Source organism: Vanessa tameamea, chromosome 27 (assembly GCF_037043105.1).
Source record: "Vanessa tameamea isolate UH-Manoa-2023 chromosome 27, ilVanTame1 primary haplotype, whole genome shotgun sequence".
In the NCBI taxonomy this organism is placed as follows: Eukaryota; Metazoa; Arthropoda; class Insecta; order Lepidoptera; family Nymphalidae; genus Vanessa; species Vanessa tameamea.
The window spans coordinates 2053654-2077272 of NC_087335.1; the positions used below are offsets into that span (position 1 = coordinate 2053654).

The 23619-nt window shown below is 33.2% G+C and overlaps 1 protein-coding gene across 4 annotated transcripts in view; it reads right to left on the reverse strand.

The window, feature by feature from the left end:
- The window catches only part of Hppy (happyhour), a 44136-nt gene that overhangs the window by 16262 nt on the left and 4255 nt on the right, over positions 1 to 23619 (reverse strand). The gene's annotated exons all lie outside the window — the stretch shown is intronic.

The window sequence follows — 23619 nt, forward strand, 5'->3', positions numbered from 1 at the left end:
CGAGACGAGATCATAACATCAGATCGGGAAATTGAACATTTAGAAATTTACAACGAAACTTTGAGAAAATCACCACGAATGAAATAAAATCATTTAAACGGTATTTTGGTATTATTAGATTCCATCCGCAGCTTCGCCCGCATGTCAGCCAAGGGGGGAGGGGGGGGGGATGTAAGGTCCTTTACTGTATTACTTACGGCTACTTGAATAGTGTACACTTTTATGTAATTGGACATGCCTTAATATCTTTACTAATCCACACTAATATTATAAACGCAAAAGTAACTCTGTCTGTTGCTCTGTCACAACATTAGCAACCTCTAAATTTTCCACTGCCGGGTTAAGGCTCTCCGTTTGAGGAGAAGGTTTGGAGCATACTCCACCCCGCTCCAATGCGGTTTCGTGGATACACGTGTATATGGCAGAATTTCGTTGATATTAGACACATGCAGATTTCCTCACGATGTTTTCCTTCACCGCCGAGCACGAGATGAATTATAAACACATATTAAGCACATGAAAATTCAGTGGTGCTTGCCTGGGCTTGAACCCACTATCATCGGTTATGATGCATAGAATTTTATGAAATTGAGTATGAAACAAGTTTCAATGAAGGCCATAGACATACTTTTTTATCCATAACACTTAAACCAGCCTCTAAAACGCGAGCGACGCCGCAGGCGATACCTAGCAAGATATGTAATAGATGATTTTACTAGTTTACATTTTACTGTCTTATATGAAGACCACAATGGTAAGTACCGCTGGTTGTATTGAACCACACCAAGAGTCATCTCTCTGGGGTAGCTACCCACTCAATGGAATCATTTATACCTTGTCGAATCGGATTTCCAGTAGAATCAGCTATCAATAAAAACACATTCGTAGCTCTAGAGGTTTGTAACATATAAAAAATAACATAAAATAACGGTCCATACCTAATATCAAATATATTTAACACGTTGAAATTAATTGGCGGCATAGGTCTTTGACCTTATATCTTAGAGACCAGTATTACGAATAAGTAGTAAAAATTATTGATCGAAATTATTGTGTAGGTATATATATGAATTTATGGGTAGAACCATATTATAATGAGTTAAAATGGCTTACCTATTTAAATAAAGGATATATTATATTATATATATATACTGTGAACAAATCAAATCAATATATACTATATTCAAGTGGGCATTTTACATAATTGTATTAAACGTAAACCTACCCGTTCGGAATGTAGATTCTACCGAGAAGAATCGGCAAGAAACCCAGTAGCTACTCTTTTAGTTGCAGTAGCAGCATTGGGATACAAAGTTATAGCAGTTCCATACAATTAAATTCATATTTATATGCAACTATTATTCTTATTATTGCTTTTTAATTAAGACATACAGTTATCGTCAATAAATTAATTATAAGTAGCACATTATTAAAACGTTTGCAACTCCATGCGGTATCACAAAAGCACAAACAGAAGCCGACGTAGACTAAATTATAAATTAGCAAACGGAACTCGAGGATTCACCGGCTTGGAATTGAGTTTGTGAAGTAAAATTCTAGAACTTGTATAATATAACTTCAACCATGACATTATGGGGTTACAACTTAATATGTTTACCGAAGCACGGGAACATACTTGTAACGTCCAGACTCTAGGCTGTTGACTGAAAAACCCAAAACCTTTTTATCAGTCCGTTCTGGGGTTCGAACCCACAGCCCCAGGATCTGTGGCCTTATCTTTACCCACTAAGCCATCAAGGCAACTATACCACATAGATATTGCATAATGCAACAAATATTAAAGTGTCGAAGATCAGCGACGCTATTCTATAAAGACTAGAGTGAGTGAGACTAAGGGTGACCCTCCATTTTAATAAATATATTACCTTTAATATCTTTATTGTTATAGTCAAGGTCATATAACACTTTTTGATAATATAAATAACTATATCGACTCAATGTACTTAGTTAACAACATTAATATCCAGTGTCCACACGCATCTGCCCGTTCAAAACAGACCTTTTATGTACCGATATGTAAAAGTAACTATTCCAAAAGTCGTTTTTGGTAAGAGCAAGTGCTACTTATAATAAATATTATAGTAATGTTGATATGTTTAACGTAAATCTGTTAAAGTTCTTACGAGTCTTAAAAAACACTATTTATTATTAATATTATTGTTTTGTTTCTTTTGTTAATTTTGGAATTCATGTTGGATAACCTTATTTCGTATACATTGATAATATGTTACTTTTATTACTTGTCTTTTAGTTCACTCCATGTTTTAATGCAACAGTGGAAACTTTGTTGGCATATGTTAGAATTATTTTGGTATTAATTGTATCTATTATACTACGCTGTATGTTTCCCTAAAAAAAAAAAATTCAGTATATTGTAAACGAATTCAGACGAAAGCAACAAAAGTAGCATCAATGTCGATTTATAGAGATCGATTTCAATCCGAAAACGATTTTCATCGCGAGCGTGTTTCACGACCGTTAAAATCTTATCACCAGCAACAGTTTCCACCAAATTCACTTCCTCGATTACATCATACGGAAATAAAATTTATATAAAACGAAACTATACACGTACTCGAATTTAAATGAAAAACGATCGCATGCAGGCGACCTAACCTTTTTATTTTATATATAAAAAAAAAAATAGCTGGTCCACGCGACGTTTTGCAACTGCGTTCAAATATAAGTCTTATTATAACGAGAGATGAGAGGTGAAATTTGCTTGCAAGCACATGGCGTGGTCGAACACGTTAAGATCGAATTAAAACTTTAATTGGTTACTCAGCGTGTTAGTTTAAAAGGTTGTGAAGTAGAAAAATTAAACAGAAGTCATGCTTAATGTGACCATACGTCTCGTTTTCAATGGGACAGTCCGGTATAGAAAAGACAAAAGACAAAGTAGTTCCAATTGTTTTTCTGTCATTTTCCATGACAAAAAAATACCAATGCATCTTTATGGTGGGGGTCATTTCTAACACCATGAAAAAAAAGTCATACCAATATTACAATTAGTGAATCATCATGACACACGCACACAAAACTATCACTAGATGGATCCGGTTAATTTTGACATGTCATGTAATATCATGATAAATGTCTTGAAATGACAAAAATGTCTAACAAAAAAAACCTAACCTAATTTACTAATTTTTAGAATTGGAGACTGATAAAACAAAAACAGTTTCGGGGTAAACCCATCATTCAATCCAGTCCTGTTCCCAAGCTCTTTGACTCATTGAATTTGCTAATTAAAACATTTAAAAAAGCATCTCTATGGATAATGACGTCACATATTCAAAGAATTTTGCCCTTCCAAATAATCTACATTAAAACAAAATTGTAATCATGAATTAATTTTTCAAAACTATTAATTACGTATATAAACATCCGGTTCTATTTGTAAAAAATAAATACAGTCAGGTTAGTCATGCTAAGTGATTGTGACAATTATTTTTCTGAGCTGACATTAAGTAACAAAAGAAATCCTTGTCCATACATACTCGAGAAAACGAGAGTATTTTGTTTTTGAATCCAAATTGCGAATGGTGTCCGAAACATTCAATATATGACAAAATATTTCATTTAAAAATACTTAACATTTGCATTTACCATATAGTCGATTTCAAGTAATATTTATCATATACAGACAATTCGTCAACGATCATAAAATTAAAAAAAGTAAAAGACACGATTTATATTACACGATATTTTCATGTTCGTGTATTAAATAATAGTTAGCGCTCGCGGTTTAGAGGGAGCTGGCCGTCACGTGATAGCCATAAAAGGTAGCCTACGTCTTTCCTTGGAGTTCACGCTTGCTTCACACCAAACTTCATCAATTTCGGTTACAAACGGAGTTACTTTCGCATTTATAATATTAATATAGATAAAGATATAGATATACATATATAGATAACTTATTCTTGTTCGTATGTTATCTCGTACCTTTATAGTAATTACCTATACGGCTTTTATAAGGGGTTGGTTATTAAGAGAATCAAAATAATAAAAACAGGATTTAGAAGGATTTCGAAATTCAATCTAAAAAAATATTTTATTTTTTAAAAACAAAAATATAATGACGTACAATTAAAAACAGTTATTAGTAAATGAAAATGATAAGAGTTTTGCCGAGCTTTAAATTCTAGTTACATTTCCCATTATTATTTTGTAAAACAACTTGCGTGTTTAAGAATTAAACAAAAATCTTGTAATAAAATTATTAACGACTTAGTATATACTTACATACATACATATAGAATGAATTAATATCAATAACAAAACTTTTAGTAAAATCTTAATGCGTACAGTATCTTACAACGATTCACTCAGTCTCATACGTAATAACAAAATATATTTATATAAATAGCTCAATTACATCTGTCCGTACATGTGCAGGGCTTATTGTCTCAAACCCTCTCCGAGGCCGGAAGACTTCAAGTGGTGAATCAGCTATTGAAACTTAGGGTTACCCGTTTTGATAATATTCACACTTTATACAAACACGCCAGCTGCTCTATTGGTAACGGCCTTTCAATGAATTATATTAATAACATTTAGAAAAATATATTTTATGTAACATTATAATTATGATGTCATTATGATCTAAATATGACGGTGTATTTCGATTTATAGCCTATTTATATATTCATTGAGATTTTCTAACAGGAAGGCTATATTATGCACTACAATCATTTCCACACTATTCCACTTTTATATGCTTCATAAGTTTTGATAACAACTTTCCAATCCAAAACCATCGACTTGATATTAGTGACATTGTTTTTACTCCTCTCGAGATTGGGACAGGCTATACATTTGTTCAAAGTAACCAAAAATAAACTTATTTTATAGTAAATCATGGCATCCCTAAACGGGGTCAATGTACTTTTGATTTTATTGGTGGTTTTAACACTTGGCACGTTGTTTAAATATTTTAATCCGTTGTTCGACACCTTGTTCGAATTTTAAATATATTTAGTGTTTTTATAGAGGTCAGCCTGATTGTAATTCATCTCGTGTACCGCGGTGAACATTATCATCGCGAGAAAACCAGGTGCCATATGAAATAATGTCACATTGTAATCTCGTGTGATCAGTAAAGATATTCTGTGAGAAGAAACTCGAATCTCACTGCAGAACTCGAGCTTGATATATCAGGCTGTGATATGGGACATTGACTATTTACATTGTTCAATTTATAGGAATCGCATGCTGAATGGATAAATAGCCTCAAAACATTCTTGTCACAGCAGAGGTATCTACTGTTTAGCTTTAAAGTTGCCTGGAAGAAATCGTTACTTTAGCGATAAAGTCATATATTGCACCTAATAAAATAATACTCTGTACATTCCAACTATTTATTATCTACCTATCTAACGTATGCATATTATCAGCCCCGTCTTAAGTACAACAAGCGCCCAAATGGAAGCAGAGCTGGCGATCACCCCTCCCTCCAAAAATATTTTAAAGAGACTTTCTGGATCGTCTCAGACTTGCCCATTATGTAACGGAGATGCCAAGAGAGACGCCCGGGTTCTTAGGACCCTGGATCCTGGGTTAAGAGTAGCTTGTACACAATGTCACATATTGTGAATTATCCTGCAATAAAAATCAATAAAAATCAATAAAAGTAATCAACGAGTATACACTCGGTAACGTTGTCTAACAAGCCCAGCCCTTCATGCCAGCGCAAAAATAACGAGCGACTGATGTTTGCAATTGCTCACCAGAACTCGCAAATATTTGCCTATGTGTTACGTGGGTGATGTTACCGGTTAAGGCATTGTCAATGGCACGCAGGTTCGATGTCCAGGCAAGGTCAACTTACAAAACGTGAAAGTGAACGTTGCTCTTGTAATGGGACCGTTCAGACTTTCACGGATCGTGTCGCGATTAATATCATGCAAGTGCAATATTAGGAGTGGTTATATTTGTCTCGAGATTTCATGATCTCGTATCGTATATTATATACAATTCATTGAGTAGCACATAAAGTTACTTTTCTTAGAATATATCATAAATATTTCGATACTATAATTAATAGATGTTAAAAGAATACGATAACTTCACATTTTAATATCATATCATACGGACATTGCTAACTGAGATAGTTGAAATGGAATTTGGACCTCAATTTCCGAATTTGATCGTTGATTACAAATACTGTTTAAGAAAAATAGCAACTATATTCAATTAAATAAAAAACACATTAGTATCACATCGTAACATAAAAGTTTTCAGACTATACACAAAATTGAAACGTCAAAGAACAAAGGCAGAGTAAATACGATACGATCCGAATAAGTGTGGTTCGTACCATTGGTATTCGTTGTTTAAACAGTATGACAATAGCCGTCCGCCCAACGAGCCGCCCACCATACGATTCTAGTAAGCTGTTTGGCAAAATTTAATCAAATCCTTTAAACACTATAATACATTTGCATAGAGTATTTAAGATGTTTGGATATAGGTGAGATATATACGTATAAAAATATATTTTAAAGTATTACTGAGCTATTATATACCATGCTGATACGTGTATCCTTTAAATGTTACAATTATGGAAGTTAATGTCGCATATCACTTCTCGATATTTAACAATCGTCTTCTAAGGTGAGTTTCGAGTTGGTCACAGACTACCTCTACTGACCTCTGTACACGATTAAAAAAACAACCGTATCGTAATTATCTTTATCATTATTATCATAGTATAAAACAAAGTCGCTTACCGCTGTCTGTCCTGTATGTATGCTTAGGTCTTTAAAATTACACAACGGATTTTGATTCGGTTTTTATTAATAGATAGATGCTATTATAGTAGAGAGACACTGACTATTTTAGAGGTTTTAAGTACCTTAAATAACATTATATATTAAATAGATTAATATGGCCTTTTACAGCGTGTAATTTAAATGAATATTTTCGAAGATGTTACAGATTTAAAACGTAGGGACATAGCTGTTTGTATTGTCTAATGGCAAAAAACCCGTGAACGTTGTAAGACACTCCGTAGTATATTTAGTATCAGCATTGCACCCGTGCGAAGCCGGGCCGGGTCGCTAGTTTATTATAAATATCATAGTTAACGAATAGACTCATCGGATTTTAAACATATTTGTTACAGGACGGGTGATATTTTTTATGGCATAGTTTATAGTTGGACTAGCAAACGTAACGATATTGTAAATCACCCCATAAACATTGACACCGTATGAAGTTTTAACAATTTCTGATATACCTAACCATCGCGCCAACAACCTTCGGAACCGAGATGTTATGTCCCTTGTGCCTGTAGTCACACTGGCTCATTCACCCTTCAAACAATATTAAGCGTTGCAGCTTGGTCATAGAATGATGCAGCTATGACGAGTGGGTGGTACATACCCAGAGGGTCTTGCACAAAGCTCTACCAAATAAAAACAACCACTTGACGGTAAGTCGTCAACACGGCCTATATATATATATTGGCACTGTTATACACATAACACCGAACCCTATCATCACGTAGAACCACTAAATTAAATTCCCACTATTAATTTCACGAGGGAACCCTAAAATATGTGCTGTTTTGTTTCTTTACCACATATGCATAACAGACGCATGAGTTTTTCATCTCGTTTTTGTTATCACAGAGTTATTATTTCATGTTTAAATTATAAAAAGTGTTTTAAGTAAGACGTAACCTACACTTTGGTTTGGTTTGGGTGTTTAAGATCTAGCAAACATATATGAAATACAAACAGAATTGTCTAGTCGTACATTTTAACTATTTAAATATAAAAAATAAAAAAAAACAAATTATAAGGCTGATTATTTTTATCTGTGATTATAACTAATACCGAATAATAGTCTACAAATAAATTCAAACCGTCACCTTGTAATTTTCTAAATAATCTAACATTCATAACTAAAAAAATCCGATACAATCTGATAATCCGTAATAAACCGTAACCGTATCTGAAAACGATAAAATATTATTAACATATCCGTAGCCGTATCCAAGTCCAAAATGCGACATCCATAACATCCCTGATAACAATACCCTATCCTGTGATATCCTGTTACAAAACCAGCGAATAGTTTTGAAATTACAACACTACATACGCGGATATAAGTCGCACGTCACAATACCGCCAGCGAGCTGTGAGCCTATTTCGTTCTAGACTCTTGTGTCCTCATTATGTCTAGCACTCATTACTTTAAAACTGATGCTGGATACAGCAAACCAAGTGTAGATATTACTGTTTTGTTTTTTTTACAAAAACCGTATCAATCTCTTTTATATTGTGCACTGCCTGTATTTAACTAAATAATATATATTGGTAACTATCGACGATATTAAATACTTACCAGATTATTGATTCATAATACACAACATTTAAATCAACAGACAGGGGGTCGGTTAGGATTCGTAGTTTCGTCTGCTTTAAATATAGATTGTTAATGTTATAAGCCTAATATGAAGTGTATATACATATATGTATGTTATACAGTCGAACTTCAAAGGAGACGTAAAAGAATTCGAGTTATAGTGTACGACGTATGAAGGGTTTCGATTTAGGGCGGACTCACTGATTATTGCGACGTAAAGTGAGTTTGGATTTAGAAAATTGGAAGATTTGAGCTTTGAACGGAAGGGTACGAAATATATATTTTAGTTGTCGAGATTTCGAACTCACTTGGGTTCTATAATTATTTATAAGTTCTATATATAAGCCATTGTAAAATTAAGATTAGAGATCAGTCTTTGTCTGAATGTGGCCTTAACGAAGTTTCCCATGTACTGTTCTCCTGCCCCGAACTCCTCCATCCTGTTCTCCCTCCTAAAGTTCCTCATCCTATTTATGTTGAATGTTTGTTAATGTTTAGTCCATTTTGTAAATTTCTATGTAAATATATTAAACGTAATAAGATTAAGCTGTAAACAGTTTTGTGATTAAATATAATAAATAAATAAATACTGGACACCATCACATACATTACTCTGATCCCAAAGTAAGTAGCTAAAGCACTTGTGTTATGGAAAATCAGATGTAACGACGGTACCACAAACACCCAGACCCCAGCCAACATAGAAAACTAATGAACTTTTCCTACATCGACTCGGCCGGGAATCGAACCCGGGACCTCGGAGTGGCGTACCCATGAAAACCGGCGTAAACACTACTCGACCACGGAGGTCGTCATTGTTCTTATGTGTTTTAATAGCAATTAATTTTTTATCTAATTATTATTATTGTGTTGTTTCAGGTTATGGGTTTTCAATCCGTCTTCTGCAATTATGCCTTCAAAATTAATTTGAGCCTGTAATCTCTCTCTCTGATCAATCTCTATCTCTCCACCGCACGTGACATTGGCGAAATAATCTGTGCCTTTTTAGCACAAATAAAAACCAAAAAAAAAAATATATATATATATATGTGTATACAAGTCATCAAATTACTGATCGATAATTGTAAATAGCGATTCCAAGTGTCTTTGTAACTCGGTTGTATAACTTGTAAAACCTGCTCTCTGAGAACGGAGAACACCCAGATGGACGTCAGATACATCCATATATATACGAAATCAAGAATAATCCGATTCGACTTAACCTGTTTGGATGACGTCGACGTACAACAAAATACTCTTTCATTTAACATACAGACCTTTTAACATTGTTCATTCCAACGATCAAGGGATCGAAGAAGCATCTCCAAAGTAATCAATACTAATATTATAAATACGAAAGTAACTGTACCTGTTACTTCTACACATGTAAATCGCTGAACCGATTTAGATTAAATTTGGCATGAATATAGTGAAGGCGAAGGATATAGGCTACCTAAAGGGGGGGGGGGGCGTACGGTAGTATTATTATAATCGGCGAAGGATATAGACTACGTAAAATTTTGGTATTATTATAAATGGGAACGTGAGTTTATCTATTTATTTTATCATGAATTTACATATACGTTGTCAGGATTCAGAAAAAGAGAAAGGTCACTGAACACCTGTTCCTGCTCTCTAAGGAAAAACCGCGGACTGAAACTAGTAAAATATAAGATTTAAGGAGATATTTTCCTTAGAATAATAATCTAACTATTATTTTATTTATGAAGACTCTTACGAGTACTAGCAATTAAGTCAGTAGTTACTCTTTTTCTCAAATAAATTAATGTCTTGTATAGAAATCAAAGATTACTGGTAAGATGGCTATATGATGAAATAAACATCCGAATTATTGCAAAGTATTTATTGAATTAAGAACTATTTTGCGTGTAGTATAAAAGTTCAGTGGTCAAATATATGCTCAGTCAATTCCATGTTTTGAAAGGTCTTCATATTTCGGGTTTCCATGGTTACCGGACACCCTGGCCTCATCTCATAAAGGGATATAAAAGTACTGTAACGAACGTGACATACAAATTATTTCATATGAATAATACTTATGTCATATATATTAAGAGTCAGCTTTCCCAGGCACCGCTACGATTGATGGATCACCATGATCTTTAACTGATTTTTAAATGAGTTTGATTGATACATATCTGTACAATTTAATCTTCCCGCAAGAACTTTATACAAGCCTGGGTTGGTACCATCGAAAACAACCCAAACAACAAAACTTGTAGTTTTGTGTTGCGGTTTGAGGAGCAAGGGACAAAGGTACATAACAACTTAGTTCCCAAGGTTGGTTTCGCATTATTGATATTATGAGGAATTGTTTATATTTCTTTCAGTACCTATGTGCAATGGTGACCTTCCTGGTGCGTCTTGTGTTTTTATTCCCGGGTTTTTTTAACAGCTCTCCAAAATTTAGACATCTGGGAGTATTTTAAATTTGATTTTACATTTAACCATAAAGTATTATTTCGGCCAATACGTTTATATGGTCTCGGTATGATCCAATTTTAATGACCAATTTATTACCAAAAACGCTATTATTTTACGCGTGAATGTATCGCTTGATGATTGCACTCGCTTCATGGTTATCAATAATCAATAATCCTCCATCGGATTGTAAAGAAATGCCATGAGGAATATCTAGGCTAAGGTTTGAATTATTTATTAGATTCATTATATTTAAAAGAAAACTACTCGTAATCAAACAACCATTTATTCCTTCTTCTACTTCCTTAGACAGTAAGAGAATGTGGAAACGCCCAGTAAAAGTGACATCTGTAGTCCAATCACATTGATTTATATTAGAAACTAGTGTGACACGCTGCTTCGCCTGAGTTTTAGGCGGTTGGTCGTAAAGTAGCATGTTCTTCTTTGGAGTTCAAGCTTGCTTTATTATACTAATTTTCTTCAAATTCGGCTCAGTATTTTGGGCATGAAAGAGCAACAGACAGACAGAGTTACCTTCCGTTTTATAATATGAGTATGGATTTATTGCGATAAATGTAATTTCTTCATTTTTCACCATTGACATCATGACACTCTCTCACAAATTTAAACATTCGAAATTTGAATTTGTAATAAAGTAAGATGTGAAGTTGTCTATTTCGAGCGAGTTGACACGTAATTAGAGGTTTAGTGAGCAATTTCATCATGCACTATCCATGTGACCAAGTGAGCGCGTATCATCAAATTTATTTTTCTTTTGTTTCAAGATCTCATTGTTCGATCTCATACCTTATAACTAATATATTTAAGTTTTGTTTTTTCTTTTTTCTTTTATAAGTCTTGTAATTTGCTTTTATATTCCTCATTACGGTATTTTTTCTTTGTTATCTTAATTTCAATTATTATTTAGTTTCTAAAATTTAATTTTATATTTTATATAGGTTAGTTTGGCTTATATAGTTTCCTATCAAAAATATTTTTGAAGGTCAATGTTGTTTACACCTTTAAAGACGTATCACTTTGTATGTTACCCAAGTCAGATATTAATTTTAAGTGCTTAGTGATATGTTGATGGTGTAACTTTTCCAATAAATAAATAAATAAATAAATAAATAAATAAATAAATAAATAAATAAATAAATAAATAAAATAACGCGTTAAGACACTTATAACTTTAAAAACTATAAAATCTCATATATATGTATAGTAACAATCAAAAAATCTGACGCTTAAATCGAAATATTATTTTTGAACTCAAATTTCAGGAGCATAATTTCCAGAGTGTTCTGTACATTTAGCTCTAACGACTTAATTAACGAATTCCTCATCATGTCAGTTCAAAATACATTGACTCGCGACAGGCGTTTCCCTCACTCAACCCTTTTTAATTCATTCTCAGTTCTTCAATTAATGAATCCACACAGAACAAACTCTTAGGGTTAGGGGGGAAAGAGCAACAAACAGACAAAGATACTTACACATTTATAATATTAGTTTCGATATACATATCAACCCAGATGACAATTACTTCTGGTCAATAAATATTCGCACTTTATTGGAAGTAGAAAAGTATAGAAGTTACGTATGCCGTTTAGTTCTGGCAGAATTGACTAGTCTTCTCAATTTGTCAGTGTTATAAGAAGCGATTATGGGATTCCGCAAAGAGCTTTAACACACATAAAAAAACCATATTGCCAATATACAGGGATCGTATCAAGCTGGTGGGTCTGCTTTTAAATTAGCTATTGTATAATACTAATTTAAGTTTAGATCGGGTGTAATAAAAGACAATTTCACGAGATAGTTTTAAGTTAGAAAGAAAATATCTTTGTGAGTTTAGTACTTCTTTTTGGTATCTTAGTTATATCAATGATCAAGAAGTACAAAATATTGTATATAAAATTAATTATATAATTAAAAAATAGTTACGTTGTAACAAACACTTTCACTTTTCATCTCAAATTCGACACAAAAAACACTAATATATGTTTGATTCTCTGTTTTATAATATATACATATATATACTCAATCCTATTATTATAAAAGTGAAAGTCGAAACTCGGTCTCTGTCCGTCTGTCCATCTGTCCGTTGATCTTTTACGACCAGACCACTAAACCGAAATTAATGGAATTTGGTATCAAGCTATCTTGAACTCCAAGGAAAGGAAAAGGAAACTTTTTATACCTAACGGCTGATCGACCCATTAAACGCGAGCGAAACTGCGGGCGCCAGCTAGTTTGTTTATACGTTGTTAATTTAACTAAACATAGCTCATCATATTAACAGGTTTGGAGAATATACTTTTGATTGTATAACGCTGTTGTGTAACGCGTTATCAAAACGATAACAGATACACAAACATTTCATATCCGAGCTTGGCTTGATATAAAAAATGTATAGAAAACATTTTTATTTATTTACCCCTAATTTCTAAAATGTTAATCAAAGTCGAATTAATGATTTTTTTTTTCTTCAACTTGAATGGTCATTGGCCGATGGCAGACGATGACGCAACAGACGACCAATGGGCGTACAGTATTTAGACAGACTGGGATAAATTTAATTCAGAAAGCGGTTTATGTAAATCCCGCTTCGCTTGGCGTTAATTAAAATATAACCATTTTTTTTACTTAACTGAACGTTAATTTATAATAATAACAATCATTAACATATATATATTTTTTAATTTAAATTTAAGAAAAAAATTTGTTATGTATTCCTTGTAAAATGTAAATAAATTTGAATAAATTGCAAAAGTATTACACCAATACACATGCACCAGACTTAAACATGTACCAGAATCAATATTAACATTACGAATGCTAAAGTATCTCTGTCTGTTAGCTCTTCACGCTGAACCGATTTAGATGAAAAAAGTTGTATTGATAGTTTGAGTCCCAGGAAAGAACATAGGTTACTTTTTTAATTCAACCCTCGAGGTGGTAAAATAGGGTTAAAATTTCGCGCGGTTAATGCCGCAGGTTCAGTTAAATATACAAAAACCTGCGCTTCGGAGTTTCACTAGCTATAAATTTAGACTATTGAATGTGACACGCGTGTATATTCATGTTTTTTGTAAACATTTTTTTAAGTGATCAGTGGATAAACGATTAAATTATGGTAAGTGGTCACCTGATGGCAAGTTGTCACTTCTGCCCGTAGACATTGACGAAGCAGAAATTTTCAACAATTTCTTAGATAATCAACATCTAAGTAGTAAACTGAGATGTTACATAATCGCAAATCGACAACAGTATACAGCTGCTGTTAATCGTTAAGCAAATAATTAATCTATAAAACATATAAGTCGATAATCTGGTTTGAACTTCGAAAAATATTTAAAGATTGTGTTAATGTCAATAAGTATATGGCTAAATTAAATCTATATTTGAATTTATTGAAAAAAAAACACCAAATTTCAAATTTATTCTAAAAATGTGCAGTGATGGAAGTGAACGCGTAAGCGACGCATAATCCACGGCGTTTACGACCTTTCGGACGCTTACTTGACTGCAATTAAATTTTATCGGTGTTAAGTAAAGTTAGTTCCTCTAAGCTTCATCTACCGACATTATTGTGATCAATATATAAACAAAATGGATTGTAAGCATTGCTCCGAAATTTAAAGACCTGAAGGAACAATTAAATGCACAGCTTGTCAAAGTATGTCCCATTACTCATGTGTTGAAAGTGAGTTCAAAAATATTCTGCCTATGAATAAAGCGAAATGGAAATGTCGAGCTCGTAAAATATCTAAGAAAAACAATACTATAAGTCCAAAATTAAATACAATGGTCAGAGAAAGTAAATAATAATCAAGCCCAAATCATAGGTGTAAAATCGTTGATTGCTCACTTTGATGACCGTTTCAATAGTTTGCATTCCACAATGGAGTCATTCAAGTCTTTTATTACCGAAGAATTTAAAAAGCTTTCAGAATCGGTTACTTTTTTGTCTACGAAAATTAATTCGATCGAGTCTTCCATCACTTCTATTGTTGATCAAAAAAATGATCTCGATAAGGAGGTTACCAAAATAAACAATTTTGGAACAGAACTCGAAGAGTTGAAACTTAAGTTTAAGGAATTATCAGAGAGTAGTAATTAAAATGAACAGTGGGTGCGACGCTCCAATATTCAAATTAATGGGATTCCACAAGAAAAGGGAGAAAACTTAGTTCATATTATCAAGACCCTTGCTGAAAAAAGCGGTTACTCCATAAACTTTGGTACGGATGTCGATTTTGTAACAAGGGTTGCGGTAAGGAGTAATTCGTCCAATAATAAATCGCTACCTATTATTCTTAAAATGCAAGCACGTTACAAAAAGGATGATTTTCTTTCATCGCTAAGAAAATTAAAGAATTTGAAGGCGAGTGACATTGGATTTTCAAGTAGTAATAATCCTATATATATAAATGACCACCTCTCCACTTACAACGAGGCTCTTCTGAATGAAGCACGACGTAAATGCAAAGAGAAATGTTACCAATTCTGTTGGGTTCGAAATTGCACTGTTATGGTTCGCAAGACCAACAACTCACCAGTTATTCACATTACTTCCAAAGGTTCTTTAAACAAAATTTTATAAGCGTTATTAATTTTTTAGTTTATCATATTAAATCATGTTACTTTGTTGAGTTTTTTAAAAAGTTTATTTACTTTTTCATATTTTTACTTTCTATTGTTATTATTTTAATTATATTTTTAAAGAAGTTTATCCTAATAAGGTATGGTTTTAGGGACTTCCAGGTATGTTTTATTTCTTATTTGGTGTCTAAGTACATTAAAAATATTGATTTATTTAATATTACTACACACAATAACTATAATATAAAATATATATCACTAAGTACTTAAATATTTATTATCAAAACGTCAGAGGCTTGCGCACCAAAACTGTGCAGTTCTATTCTAATTTGTTAAATTCCAATTATGACGTAATTTGTTTAAGTGAGACCTGGTTACTTCCTAATATATTTGATGAAGAACTCTTCGATTCACGCTATAACGTGTACCGAAATGATCGTGACTATGCATTTCTAGGGATTAGTAAAGGTGGTGGTACACTTATTGCGGTACGTCGTAGCCACTGTGTTGACATGCTATACTCGAGGATGCCTTTGTCTCTTCCAGGTGCTGATGTAAAATTTGTTAGTATAGCAGTCGGACAGGGTTCAAGAAAGCACAAAATATGGCTTTTCTGTTGTTATTTGACTCAAAATCAACAACAGTGCGAGTCTGAAGCTACGTTTTTTGAATTCTTATCAGATTTAACTTTAAATAACCAATTAGGAGGGTAACCGAGATTAGGAACCTGGGAGTGCTTCTGGATTCAACTTTACTGATTGACAGGCATGTGAATAAAATTATTGCAAAAGCTTACAGCATGTTGGGTTTCATATTTCGCCACGGAAGTGATTTTAGAAATATAAGTACATATACCTTGTAAAACGCGTATGTAAGGTCCAGTTTGGAATTTGCTTCACTTTTGAAGACACAAATTTGGAATCCACAATATTCAAAGTATATTATGGCTATCGAAAATGTACAGAATAAATTTATTAGAAGATTAACGCGCAAATTTGGGTCCAATTCCGTTAATAAACTTAATATTTTGTCGCTTGAGAAACCCAGGGAATGCAAAGATTAGGTTTTTCTTTATAAAATTATAAATAACTATATCGACTCAATGTACTTAGTTAACAACATTAATATCCAGTGTCCACACGCATCTGCCCGTACAAAACAGACCTTTTATGTACCGATATGTAAAACTAACTATTCCAAAAGTCGTTTTTGGTAAGAGCATGTGCTACTTATAATAAATATTATAGTAATGTAGATATGTTTAACGTAAATCTGTTTAAGTTCTTACGAGTCTTAAAAAACACTATTTATTATTAATATTATTTGGAGCTTGTTGTTTTGTTTCTTTTGTTATTTTATTATATTTTTTTGTTTGTTAATTTTGTTAATTTTAGAATTCATGTTGGATAACCTTATTTCATAAACATTGATAATATGTTACTTTTATTACTTGTCTTTTAGTTCACTCCATGTTTTAATGCAACAGTGGAAACTTTGTTGGCATATGTTAGAATTAAATTTGGTATTAATTGTATATATTATACTATGCTGAATATTTCCCTAAAAAAAATAAATAAATATAAAAAAAAAAATGTTATGTGCCTGTACCGGAACATAGTGGGTGGTACCTACCCAGATGTCACTAAGTAAAACATAGTAAAGTTAAGTAAGTCATAAATATATGCCATAAAAACCAATATAACATCTTCGTAACTTGGACCAGTACTTGTGGAGGTATTAAAAGATATTTGATGCATAAAAGATGATCGTGAGGCGTGCGAGCAGCCATATTATCATGGTTGTTGAGCTGAATGGGGCGGGGGGAGAGATACTTATATTACTATGCAGTAAACTGTCGATAAAACGCCGATTATTTACAATAAAGTAACCGCTTGGCAATGACTCATTGCTGAGCTGTTCGGCTACACCGCCGGTCGTAGAGGTTTCCTCACGTTATACTCATTGATGCGTGGCCGTGTATGAACCTATAACCTTCGAGTAAGATTAATTACCGACTGGCCAATCTCAACGGAAACGAGTCAACACTGGACAGGATATCAGTATGTGCGAAAACACTGGCGCAATCTCTATTACGACATACATTCAGTAACTTATCTACTCCTAGTTTCGGTAACTAAAGATAACCAAACCAAACGAAACTAGCCATCTCTCATCGGGAGGACGGATAGCTTACTAGAGATCGGAACGCTCATACAAATCGTGCTTACTAGTATTTCAAACAAAGTTACAAGTTACTCTCGGATAGACGAAGCTATCTCTAGTGACGTCATCCGCTTATCTGTCAAAATCGACCGATAACTTTGGTTTTTCGTAAATGAAGTCTGTGTAATTTCTATCATTCATGGAGTATTATAGCAATAATGACAGTGATGGGGAACTATTTCGAATGATATTAGATTACGATGCAGTGATAATTATACCGATATCGTACGGTCACGGAATGAGTATAAGACACTTGCGAATTTTATGACTAAATTAAATCATTAAGAATTTGCACATAAATCTAGACTAAACGAAAGTGCTGATTGAATTTAAAAATTGAATACATCACTATTTGAGTGTAACAACTTAAAAGTGATATTACTTTTGTCATAAAAATTTCCTTACTTATGTAAGTACCTAATATCAGAATTCAATATTAACTCAACTTTTTTCAGAAGTCACGGTATGTCCTTCATCAGATACTTTGGCACTACGACTCCATGCATTGGATACTTTAGCATAAATATTAAACTGCCGAGACCACCAGAGAGAGACCGTGCTATCCTAGGCCCGACAGTATCAACACTGCCATCTTCCAATTTTCCAGAATTTAAACTCAAAACCTCGAGGTCTACAGCCTTATAAATCAGCCAATAGACCATTAGCACCCAAACTAGTGTTAAAACACTAAACTATATGATATTATAAAAGTGAACGTGTGCGAAGTTATGAAAACGACTGTAAATCAAACGAGTGTAATTTCAACGCTCGGAGAATCCAGCACGCTACCTCAGACGGTCGTCGAACCTGCACTTGTCTCGACGTGTTACATACACTTGTATAAACGTTGACTGATCTTCAGATGAAAGTTAATTATTAATCGTTTTTATTAATTAATGTAATTGATTTTGTCTAACTTTTTTTAGCTGTTAATAATGTTCTTGTATTTGATTTAGTAATATTTGTAGAAATAAATTATAAATACCTACAATCATTATTAACAAATACTTTTTTACTTATATAAATGATTTCTTTTTAGTAAAATTTTAATTTTATTCGGTAACCGTTTGTCGTGATAATACACTTTCTTTACCTCATTCTTACTAATGTTCTAAAAAAAAAACAAATTTAAATAAATAAACATTTTATCAGTCACAACTCATAGGTTAGTCTTGTGTGTCTAATAAATAACTGTTGGGGTCTATTATCTATACTTAAGTCTATATTTAAATCTATATATTATATAATTGTTGGATTAATAAAAATATGGAAAGTTTGTTGGGTATGAAATAATGAATTTTTTTGTATTATTTTATTAAGAACTTAATTTAAGGAAATATAATATTAAATGCTGTTTTTTTTTTTTACGTACGAGTACGTTTTCCTCCGTACGAGCATTCGTCAGGGTTAGTCAAATCATCAAACACTCATATCTTGTTAATCAGATATGCCACGATTAAAATAATTTGTATTAGTGTTTCTGACTAGTAGAGGTCAAACAGGACCAAAATCTAAAACATGAAAAATGTTTTTGTATGTCCGCTTCTCGTGAAATGTACTATTTGTAATGAAATAAACATTGTAAAACGAGATAAGGTACCAAGTTCATTTTGATCGACTTGACACCTAATGGAGGTTCAGAGCGCAACCTCATCATCAAAATGTTGTCAGAACGCGCCTGATACCTACTTTACCAAGTAAATCGTTACGAGTAGATACATTTTAAAAGAATTTAATTATTTAAATATCAAACATTTATAAGGTGATACTATTAATATTGTATCAATTGAGGGTTGAGTGGTGACCTAATGGACAGGATCTACATTATTTAGGCGCCGTTCTCCTCCAATAAATGATAATGTACCGAACTTAAGACTTACATTTGTTTGTACTCCATAGGGAAATAAAAATAAATTAATTCGTTCAATTAATCGTAAAGCAACTACCGAGGTACTTCTTTGAGGGAAATTCGCTCGCGTTTTGGTGAAATATCATGAAATTCAGTTCAGTAACTTCACCGTTAAAGAGCAACAGACATAAAGGCAGAGTTTTTTGCGCACTTATAATATTAGTACAGATAACTAACAATCTGTTCATTCAAAGCAATACCGTACAAGTACAAAACTCATGTTAAACATACAGAATACCATCGTAGTTAAAAATAACGACATAGAATAATCGATAATTAATTATTTGCTTACAAAAGGAAATAATCCACTTATTAACACTCCAGTGGAGCTAATCCAATGTCAATAGCCGTCTTAGTGCAGCGGTTGCATTGTCGAGTCTTAACGAAGGTCAAGGTTCGCGGCCGTGACGGGATTCCGAAACGCTAGTAATGCTGACTGCTTTTTTATTCAATATGACACATTGCTTAGTCAACATTAAGTTTTTTTTTTATAGGCAATGATACCTGATGGTAAGTTGAATGGTGCTGTAAGAAATATTAACCATTCCCTACATCACACCGATGCGCCACCAAACTTGGCAGCTAAGATGTTATGTCCCTTGTGTCTGTAGTTACACTGGCTCACTCACCCTTTAAACCGTAACACAACAACACTAAGTATAGTATAGTTTATAATATCTGATGAGTGATTGGTACCTAGACGCGCTTGCGCAAAGCCCATCACCAAGTGTAGATTAATACTTTTTAAATAACTTCGTTCATAAGATTTCATATACCTACAAAGTTATTGATATTTTAATTTTAATTTAATTTTTAGAATACTATATATACATACACATTGGGAACCATTCGAAAGGAGCTTCTAGGAGTAGAGTACGTGTACTTAGAAGAACTAAGTATAAAGAAGAAGAGTAAGTATATTTAGATTTCATGTAGGTGCATTTCATCTTATCAAATAAATACATTTTTAAATTTATCGTGTTAAATAAATAGTGTTATTTTTTTAAATTAATAAACAGACCCGTGATCATACAAACAATTCACTAATTCGGGATCCACTTTCGGCAACCGCGACATTTTCAATGCTAGCTAACTGCGCAGGAGTTTTTCACGCACGTGTTTTTACAAACAGAGGTGTACTCTATCCCTTACTCTCATTAACAAAACGTAATATGACACGAACGGATTGAATTCGGACGCACAATTACGTGCAATGCAAGGCAGTGGAGTTTAAATATCGTCAATTTCTAAACAACGGACTGCGACTGAAAAAAGAGTAAGAGATATACAACCTTAGATTTACATCTACCCTACTAACTTCAAAGTAAACCCTATTAACAGTTCTTGATTAATATATCTTTATTTATAAAACAACACCATTTCACTTAAATATATATCTAAATAGTCTAATTTAATAATAGATGTTGAAAAAGAGTAACTACTGAGTTTCTTGCCGGTTCTTCTCGGTAGAATATACATTACGAACCGGTGGTAGCTTTACTTTAAATAGTTTGTCAAATGACGTTTCAAAAGTGCTTGTAAAAGCCTACTTGAATAAAGTATATTTTGATTTTGATTTTACTTTCAAAATTCCGATAAGAGCTTCGTCAACGTTCAAGACACCAATTTTTCGCAAAACCATAATAAATACCATAGATAATTCCGGTTCTCGATCAATGATATTGCGTCAATTCGATGTCAAATATTGTCAATTTGTCCTCTCGTCATTGGAATAGGCTATAGATATTTTTAACTTTAAACATATAGGCAATCCATAACATAAGCACAAAAACGAAAATAACGACTGAAACAATACAGCACAGTTGACCTGGTTATGCTGAATCTAGATCATAGTATTTCGAAGCCAAAAAACGAACGTAAACGCTAAAATCTTATATAAGTACTGAGTGTATTGTATCTAATTATCAAACAGAACAGGGAATACTTCAGATGGAAATGATAACGATCTGCCAAGTAATATAATATTGTAACTTTTAATATACCAAAAAAATAAACACAATATTTTTATGGATTCTGTGGTTTTCGAGCCGAGATGGCCCAGTGGTTAGAACGCGTGCATCTTAACCGATGATTTCGGGTTCAAACCCAGACAAGCACCACTGAATTTTCATGTGCTTAATTTGTGTTTATAATTCATCTCGTGCTCGGCGGTGAAGGAAAACATCCTGAGGAAACCTGCATGTGTCTAATTTCAACGAAATTCTGCCACATGTGTATTCCACCAACCCGCATTGGAGCTGAATATGCTCCAAGACCTTCTCCTCAAAGCGAGAGGAGGCTTTAGCCCAGCAGAGGGATATTTATAGGCTGTTAATGTAATGTAATGCTGTGATTTTCAAACCAAAAGAAATATCAGTATTAGTAGAATTTACATGGTTTTGGTTTTGTGCAAATCGTCATTCATACCGCGAAACAGCAATAGACCTCGTATTGCTGTTTATCGTTAGTTAAGGGTGAGACATTAGATGTTCCAAGAAGGACGCCGGATTAACGATGTTAATATATTTAGCTTATTATCTATTTGGGGCGGTAGTGACCGCAAGCCATCAGTTGACGCCTTTGCTCTGCCTACCAATTTGATATATAAAAAAGTATCTGTATTTCGTACATTTAACTTAATATCCATCATCTGTAGCCTTCTGATCTGTAATTGACAACACACTGGTACCTTTTCAATTACGCCTCGTAGACAATTCTTCAAGCCGTATGCAAGACGAAACGTTTGTTGAAAGTAATATCCGGGCATGAGTGAATCGAATCGAATCAATTTCCTTTATTCAATATTTCTATATTCAAGTTAAACACTACTACCTGTTCGGAAAAGAAAATACACTGATGTGAGAGGAACATGCGAAAGGAACTCAGCGGGATTCCTTTTTATCCAAAAATTTGGGATCGTTTACTTGTATTCAATATCCAGGAGATTATTATTTAATTCCGTAGATATGCCATCAACCACGAATTCACTTATTGTATAATAACCGCTTGCACACAATCGAACCGACTTCATACCATTTCTAACAAACTCGCTGATCTTTGATATTTACATTGAGATGAACGCAACGATGATTCAAACGTGACGCATTGGTCGGTTGTCTCGGTTCTGACCACAAACAATGATGAAAATCATACTTTTTTTTTTTAAGGTAAACCCACACTATTAAAATAGACACCATACATACTTAATCGTGACACGTAAGTACGTTCTTTATTTTTTTACGATACCTAAAAAGTACTACTATGTACTATATGAAATATAGAAACATGTGTTCGACATGTATTCAGTCAAGATAGTTTATTTGTGAGACTAGACGAGGTTGCAAATTTGCTTTTAGGTACCTTTCCTATCGTAATTGGAAACTGAGGTAAATATCATATAAAACATATTCCAGAACAAGAGATCCCATCACGGTCTCAATTCTTTCAACCTGGTATTATGCATTCTAATCACAAGTGCCTCTAACAAGTGACAGGTCACCCATGAGCAGATCATTTGAAAACTGTTGAAAACAACTGAGGCAGATTATCGTGCACGCTGCAATACCAGAATAAAGATCATTATTACGACGCCATGGTTAAAACGAAAATTAATGCTTTCTGACGACTTTTATCTATCTTGAAAACAGATGATGAGATCAACTTCAAGCTAGTTATCTGACGCGTAATCCCATAATCGGCGACTGATTATGTACTCATCTATACTAATATTATAAAGAGTGAAAATTTGTTTGTTCGTATGTCGGATATAATCTCCAAAATTATATAATATAATTTTCTTTATTAATAAACAGCACCCGTACCGATATACATAGGTAATAACTATATATTTTCGTGCGAGTCATTCAGCCGTAAATTAATATTTTATATTCGATACGGAAGCGCTACACAATAAAAACTAAACGGTTCGGAAAAGAAAACACGAACGAGAACCAGCGGAAGAGCCACCGGTTTTTCTCAATTCCTTTCATTTCAGTATATCAATAGTATCAGTATATGAATCCCTAGGAAAGACATAGACTACA